This window comes from Anolis carolinensis, chromosome 1, assembly GCF_035594765.1.
Source record: "Anolis carolinensis isolate JA03-04 chromosome 1, rAnoCar3.1.pri, whole genome shotgun sequence".
Classification (NCBI taxonomy): Eukaryota; Metazoa; Chordata; class Lepidosauria; order Squamata; family Dactyloidae; genus Anolis; species Anolis carolinensis.
The window spans coordinates 87,257,049-87,265,452 of NC_085841.1; the positions used below are offsets into that span (position 1 = coordinate 87,257,049).

The 8,404-nt window shown below is 43.5% G+C and overlaps 2 long non-coding RNA genes across 3 annotated transcripts in view; one reads left to right on the forward strand and one right to left on the reverse strand.

The window, feature by feature from the left end:
- The window catches only part of LOC134298425 (uncharacterized), a 33,354-nt gene extending 29,581 nt beyond the window's left edge, over positions 1-3,773 (reverse strand). Inside the window, exon 1 of one of the 2 annotated variants that reach the window (XR_010005508.1) lies at positions 3,684-3,773. This is a non-coding gene — a long non-coding RNA (uncharacterized LOC134298425). Of the gene's footprint in view, positions 1-3,387; positions 3,486-3,683 lie in introns of those variants that run through there. The other variant, XR_010005507.1, reaches the window with a different exon arrangement.
- Positions 3,650-7,101, forward strand: LOC134298424 (uncharacterized). Its single transcript, XR_010005504.1, has 2 exons — positions 3,650-3,775; positions 4,367-7,101. It is a non-coding gene; the product is annotated as an uncharacterized LOC134298424 (long non-coding RNA).
- The last annotated feature ends 1,303 nt before the right edge of the window (positions 7,102-8,404 follow it).

The window sequence follows — 8,404 nt, forward strand, 5'->3', positions numbered from 1 at the left end:
CTCGGACCCCTGGCCATTGACCTGTGGGGTCCCGCAAGGTTCCATTCTGTCCCCCATGCTTTTTAACATCTACATGAAACCACTGGGAGAGGTCATCCAGAGTTCGGAGTTTTGGAGTTCGGTGCCATCTCTACGCAGATGACACCCAACTCTACTACTCCTTTCCACCCAACTCCAAGGAAGCCCCCCAGATACTGAACCAATGCTTGGCAGCTGTGATGGGCTGGATGAGGGCGAATAAGCTGAAGCTTAATCCCGACAAGACAGAGGTCCTCCAGGTCAGTCGTATGTCCGATCAGGGTATTGGGTGGCTACCTGTGCTTGACAGGGTCGCACTCCCCCTGAAGGCACAGGTCCGCATTTTGGGGGTCCTCCTGGACTCAGCGCTGATGCTTGATGCTCAGGTGTCGGCGGTGGCCGGGAGGGCCTTTGCACAGTTAAAACTCGTGCGCCAACTGCGACCTTACCTCGTGAAGTCTGATCTGGCCACGGTGGTCCATGCCTTAGTTACCTCTAGACTGGACTATTGCAATGCACTCTACGTGGGGCTGCCCTTGAAGACGGCCCGGAAACTCCAACTAGTTCAACGTTCAGCAGCCTTGCTTCTAACTGGAGCTAATTATAGGGAGCGGTCAACCCTCCTGCTTAAGGAGCTCCACTGGCTGCCGTTTACCTCCCGGACCCAATTCAAGGTGCAAGTGATCACCTACAAAGCCCTGAACGGTTTGGGACCCTCCTACCTTAGTGATCGCCTCTCCCCCTACGAACCTGCACGATCTCTTCGTTCGTCGGGGGAGGCCCTCCTCTCGCTCCCACCTCTGTCACAAGCACGGTTGGTGGAGATGAGAGAGAGGGCCTTCTCCGTGGTGGCCCCCCGGCTCTGGAACTCGCTCCCCAGGGAAATCAGGCAAGCCCCCACCCTGGTAGCATTCAGAAAGAGCTTGAAAACCTGGCTCTTTACTCAGGCCTTTAGATAAAGATTGCTAATCCAGAAGCAATCTGTATCTGTAACCATTCTTGTACCGGTTTGCACTTTTTACCTTTGTCAACTCGATATAGACACAGGGTCTATTCCCATCCCAATTTGCACTTCCAAGAATTTGCAGCACTTTATCAGTCACCTCGTGTTTACAATATTTATATGGTGCACCTTACCCAGTCTACTTTTACAATCTCTCTGTTTTAATCCATGTTTTTATTAGTTTTTGTTTTTTATTGGCTAATGTTTAAATTTTTTTTAAAATTGTGCATGTTTTTGTCTATTGCTGTGTTTTATACTGCTACTGTTTTTATTCGGGCTTGGCCCCATGTAAGCCACCCTGAGTCCCCTTTGGGGAGATAGAGGCGGGGTATAAAAATAAAGTTATTATTATTATTATTATTATTTTTATTATTATCCAGTCTGGCAGAATAGGTTCCGGAGCGCTCTTCCACTGGCTCAGCCAAAGGGAGAAAGTGCACCCACGTGCTTCCTTCCTTTCTCTTGCTTCCTCAAGAGAACCCAGTGATGGAGCTTCCCTCGCCCCCACCTTCACTGAACTGCAGGCTTTGATGGCAGCCTCCTCCTTGCAATCCAGCCTGTGAACAGGGATTCCTTTCTTGCCTCAAAAGCAGGTAAGGAATGAAGGATTCAATGTCACTATTCCTGCTTCCTGCCTTTGCTCAGTGTTGGAGCCTTCTTTACCTGCTCTTGAGGAGACTACTGCCAGAGCCCCATCTGCAATCTCCTTGTAACCCAGCCCCCTGTCACCTGGGCCTGCAAAACGGGCTCCAGCGACAGCAGTTTCAAGCCCAGGCAAGGAAGGAAGGATCCAACACTTCCATTCTTGCCCCCTCCCTTTGCCCAATGTTAAGTCCCCTCTTGTAAGCCCAGATGGCAGGGGAGAGAAATGCTCTAAGCCTGAGTGCTAACAGAAGCCAGGGCTCTGGAACAAAGGAGAAGGGAGGGTCAGCAGGAGAAGGATGCGTGTTTTCAGGGGGATTATACCTGCAGGGCCACTTCCTCAACAGCCACACTGAGCCGACTCAGATTTTCTGGAAAAAACCCCATGGCCCACATTTCTGTTTCTTGCGGACCACCTGTGGTCCATGGACCACTGGTTGGGAACTACTATGCTTAGACCTTTCTATAGCATTTGATACTAGTGGTCATAATATCCTTTTGACCTGATATTTTCCTATTTTGATTCTTTCTGATTTATTCCCATAAATTGGGTCTAGGGGAATGCTATTTGCTATAATGACTATTAGCTTATGGCTTTCCTCAGTGCTCAATATTTTCCCCTATCTTTTCAATGTTTACATGACTGTAGAAGGTCATTTACAGTTTGGGATGACTTTTTCATGCTGATAATATTCTCTGTCTCTCAATTTCTACAAATAAGATGTGGAAATCCTGATATGTTGAAGCAGTGAAGAAGTGGATGTGGAAAACAAAGTAAGATTGAGTCCCAACATCAAGGAAAGACGGAAGTTATTTTGGTCAATAGAAAAGCTGAATTGTTGTGGACAGTGTTGCACACCTGTTGATAGACCAAGGTTCACCACTTGTAGAAGAATATGGTTCTCCTAGATATAGTTTCTGGGGCAGCCAAATGTGCCTTTATTCAGCATCAGCTTTACCCCCCTCTAAGAAAGGCAGTTCTGGTCTCTCTTATTCATATCTTCATTTCCTTGTGGTTAGACTATTGAGATGCCTTTTTGCAGCCAATGCTGAAAATTGTACAGAGGCTATAGTTAGAAAAGTCATAATGTGGGCCCTTAGTATCTGCAAGAGTTTGGTTCCAGGAGACCCTTGGATACCAAAATCTATGGATGGTCAAATCCCATTATATACAATTATATTCAGGCAGTTCCTGAATTACAAACATCCAAAGTACAAATGACTCATAGGTGAGAAAACAGAAAGAGAGGGAAATATACTTCTAGGAAGGAAAATTCAACCCTCAAAAAGTTATCATGGGGAAAAGATGTCTCCACAGAAGCTTTTTCACAAAACCTTGTTTCCACAAAAAGCCATTTTTTTTTCAAAATCCAATTATCACAGGGAAAAAATTAGGTGAAATATTCTAAACAGGGCCACAGACAGTAAAACAAACACCACAAGGGTTAACCCTTCCCTAGGCTATACATATGTATGGAGAGAGAGAGAGAGAGAGAGAGAGAGAGAGAGAGAGAGAGAGAGAGAGAGAGAGAGAGAGAGAGAGAGAGAGAGTTAAAATGTACATGTACAATGTTCCCCCACTTATCGTGGGGGTTATGTTCTAGGATAAGTGAAAATCCACAAAGTAGCAGCACTCTTTTTATTTTAATCTCTAAATATTATTTTAATAGTTAAGTGGCCTTTCTCCTCCTTGCAAGCCCCGGGGAGAGTGAAGCCTTTCTTACCAGCGCTGGCAGGCCCCTTCCCTGGCTGCCGCTGCTCCTGCAGCCAGGGAAGAAGGAGAGAGTGAGGGCGTGGAAGAGGCGGTGGGGCTCCTTTTTCTGCCACCACTCCAGCTGGCAGACGTGGAGGACTTGGAAGGGGGGGTGGGACCTCCAAGTCCCTCTTCTGAGTCTTCCATGTTTCCCGGTGTGGCTGGCTGGAGCGGTGGCAGAAAAGGGGACCTCTCTGCCTCTTCCACGCTCCTCTGCTGCCGCCTGCCCTCACTCTCTCTCTCACCCTCGCTCGTTCGCTCACTTACCAGGCAGAGCAGCCTTCCTTCTTCCCTGACTGCAGGAGCAGAGGCAGCCTGGGTAACATGGCAGATACAAAGCAAGTGACCCGCTGGCACTGGTAAGAAGGACTTCACTCTCCCCGGGGCTTGCAAGAGGGAGAAAGGTCACTATTAAAAGCAGCAATGGGGTGGATAAATAAATAAATATATTTCCCGCAAAACAGTGAGTCCATGATAAGCAAATCATGAAGTAGCGGGGGGAAAATGTATTGACTTCTAAACCATTTCAACTTAAGAACAAACCTACAAACCATATTTTGTTCATAACTTGGGGGCTGCCTGTATTGCACCAGAGGGCAGAGATAGGCTCCAGCAAAAGAGAAAGTTGGGGTATAAACAGGGAAATAAATAAGTAAATAAATAAATAAATAAATCTTGAATAGGTATTGACCAGCAAGAATCTCTAATCTCCAATCCACTGCTGTTGGGTATAAGGACCTTTCCTGCCTGGAAAGACAGAATGGGAAAATTAAGTGATCAGACTCTGGAGAAAAGCTGATGGACCAGATGGAAAATTCCTGTGGGACAGAGGTTTCCATATCAATTTTACAGAAAAGCTGTGAACTTGAGGGATGGGTTAGTATAATTAAGGAGTATTTGTTGTTGCTTTTAAACCTCAAAACCAAATCCTTTTTCTTTCTTTTTTTTAGACTACCGATTCCAGAATCCTGCAACCAGCTTTGCCACTGGCCATAAAGACTGCAGATCCCAGGAACTATATCCCCAAAAAAGTAACTTTTTTTTAGCTCTGTTTACCTTTCTCACCAGAAACATAGGTGCCTCCCTTCCATAAATAGCACCTTAGAGTGACAAGCAAGATGGAAATCTTGGAATCCTTTTCTCCAAGCTGGTGTTTAAATGTGGAAACTTATATAGTTTCAATATATATTGAATGAGCCAGTGAATGAACTTTTAAATAAACATGATTGAAGCAAATTCCGGATATAAAGTAAAACTACTTTATTTGTACTTCATTTCCAGCTCTAAGGCAAAACAGCAAGCCTTGCCTGGAATGGGCACTTTCAGTAAATACTGGTTTAATGTATGGTTAAGCAGGATCCCTTAGGAGTGCAAGATAATATTTATTAAACTTTGGGGGGAAGGAGGATTCTGGCAAGCATTTAGGGAGGGGAATTAATGTACATCATTAAACCCTAGACGAGCTGGGAAGGCCTGCTGAGCAGCTTAGAGAAGCCCATCAGGATGATAAATAGCTCAGAGTGGAGATGTCCATATACGGCTCTAGGCTTCCAATGAGGCGGGACAGTCCCGTGTGAGGAGCATTGCGTACCATTCTTGGATCAGGTTCACATTCTTCGGGTGTGTTTCTCTGGGAGCCTTTGATTTCCGTTTTGAGGGCTGGCTGAGACCTCCAGTGGCTCTTATAAGAAAATAGCCGCGACTGAAGGTCGAAAATGTGCAAGATTCTTTCTTTAAGTACACAAACACGCTGAGTCTAGCCACTTTCCTGCAGTCCTGCCAAGGTTTTTCAGTATGTCTGATACTTGATCAAGTGACTTCTTTGGAGAAAAGGGGCACTGCATTGAAAAAGAAGATGGATAAACACGAAAAGAAAGGATTCCAAAGATCCACACCTGTACTTTCTTCATCTTCTTTTAACAAGACTTACCACCAGTTGAAGCTCATGCCGAAACACACATTCCACCTATAGCTGTATAAACACAACTGTGTTGCCAATGCAGTGAATTCCTAGTTTTACCAGAAAAAATATACAGCCTGAAAATGAGCTGCTGTATAAACACCTGCATGTAAGTTGAAATGAGCCCATTTTGACAATCCTGAATATCAATGACAGCCTGTGTATTCCCCCCTTTCCCCCTCCCCCTCAAATGGAGGCATAATGTTATATAAGGAGGCAAGGAAACAAAGCACACTGATAGCAATGGGAATGTTTGTTGTTGTTTTTTTTTACTTCGTCATTACCACATCTGCACAAAACATATTTAATGAGTCATGGAGCCAACCAAACATAGCTAGCACCCAATTTAGTTCTGTTCACATCATGCCATCCATAAAAAGCAGACCAGAATTAGATATTTTCATTGTACCAGTCTTAGGGGAAAGACTTCAGTTCCCAGAAGCACTCCCACACACAACTTGAATATTGGCATACAATTCAGAGAAGTGTAGTCTAAAACAGCTCGAGGCCAAATGTTCTGCACTACTGTCACTGAAAAATCCTGAATGAAATGGTTGCTTTTTATGAGGAGTAATTGGATGTCCAATGGATGCCCACATTTGTCAGGCAAAGAAAGCGCAACGCCTTAGTCATGCTTTGTCTGTCTAGCAATGTCTGAAGCATGGTGATCCATGACTGATGTGATAAAATCCAGGCTAATCCATCACTTCTTTATGACAAGGGGTGTACAAAACTGCCAACAGAGATTCAAATGTCACAAACAGTTCAAATGTCATCACGGACACCAATCTTCAATAAGAAAAGTTTACATACTCCATTATTTGGTGGTGAATTTAAATACTCGTGAGATGGCTATGCATGTGTGAATCAATCCCTTGATTGGTTTACAAGTCTCTAAATCAGGCATGGGCAAACTTCAACCCTCTAGGTGTTTTGAACTTCAACTCCCACAATCCCTAACAGCCTACCAGCTGTTAGGAATTGTGGGAGTTGAAGTCCAAAACACCTGGAGGGCCGAAGTTTGCCCATACCTGCTTTAAATCTTAGTCATGTAGCTGATTTTCTAGGTGATCACGAACCAGCTGCTTTTTTCTGTTCTACAGCCAGACCCTGATGAAGTTACTGTATTTACTCAAATCTAATGCTTTTTGCCACTCTGCATTACATTCGGCAGCAAATCCTTCATTTCAAGGTTCTGAAAACTGAGGTGTGCATTACATTCGATGGCGCATTAGACTTGAGAGACATTGAGAGACTTGGGAGACATCCACTTCCCCCCAAGCTCTCCAGATGCCCATGCTGATGATATGCTTCTTGGCATTATGAGGAAAGTTTTTTTAAAAAAAACTGGATCTACACTTGTTCACATATACTCCCCCACTTGTTGTGAATGGAGTGGAAACAACACCTCTACTAAATTGCTCAATATGTGAAAGCTTGCCATTCACTTTTTGCTTTTTGTGGGGTGGTAGGGTCCAGAAATTGGAATCATTGCACACAGATATATGTTATTGCCTGACCCCACTGAATTCCTTGACAGCACCTTGTTTACTGTTTTATTGTTTATATGCTTGTTTTATATGCTTCTTATGTGTTATTGTTTTTAAATGTACTTGATATTGTATTTTATGATGAACCGGGCTTTGTCCCCATGTGAGCCGCCCTGAGTCCCTTCAGGGAGATGGGGTGGGATACAAAAATAAAGTTGTTGTTGTTGTTGTTGTTGTTGTTGTTGTTGTTGTTATAGGGTCAATAAAATTTGCTGAAAGTATAATATGCTGACTGGGTTCCAGAGAAAATCTGTGACTGCTATAGAATCTTTTCATACTATATGATTATAGCACTATGATTCTATTTTAATTACCCTGGCACCTTCCTATGGAATCCTGGAATTGGCAATTCACAGAAAGATATTTAACATCCTTAGCCAAAAAGCTATGGTGCCCCACTAAGTAAGAAACCCAAAGATTCCACAGGATGCCACCATGGTAGTTAAACTGGAACCATAGTGCCATAATTACATAACGTGAAATATTTTGGTCCAATTCTGCCTGGGTAGCAGCAATGTCAGCATAAATCACTCCCCTTTCTCCCAGCTTTCATGATAATGTTGTCTTTCCATTCCTCTGGCCTAAAAAAGATTGGCCAACTAGGGACTAGATGTTGCATAGCAAAGATATGCAGACACTTTAGGCCCCTTCTACACTGCCCCTATATCCCAGGATCTGGTTCCAGATTATCTTCTTATCCCAGATTATCTGGCAGTGGAGATTCAAATAATCCAGTTCAAAGCAGATAATCTGGGACCAAATCCTGCGATATAGGGCAGTGTAGAAAGGGCCTCAGTTTCTCCTGGGCTGATTCAGATGCAATAGTTTTGTTAATTGTTAGGACTAGTCTCTTTTGAAATAGAGAAACTTTGTCCTTTGTTGGAAATGATTGTACATTATAGTCGACAGAGTAATCTAAGCCAATCCATGCCCTCTCAGAAACAAACTTCACTGAGTTCACTGAGTCTTACTTTCAGGAAAGTGCATACAGGCCTGGATTCAGTTGCTATTTCCAACTAGAGTAGACTTATGGAATCAATACTATTTCCTAGATGATGACTCAACAAGCAACAGTTGATTGAAAGGATCTACCTTAATTGGCATCAACCTATAGGATGTCTGCCATAATCTGTCTATAGAAAGGGAGACTATATGACACTTTGGTCTCATTTAGCTCAAGGCTGTCTTCTCACTTCCTTCCTATTCACATGAAGGCCTATACCTCTTACAATCCCACCAACAAAGTCATGGGATCTTCACCATCTTGATAAACTTGAGCTCAGCAGTGTAGTTACTGAATTGGGGAAAATAGGTAGGTAACATGTTATCTGACAGCTTTTGTAGATAAAGGCCTATTTGCTTGCTTCTTAAGCTCTTTTTATTCTAGCACTGAATTAGCATTTGCATATAACAGTAGTAGTAATAATAGTGATATGGATATGAAAATAAAAACTGCCTGGGTTTAACAGATTAGTCTA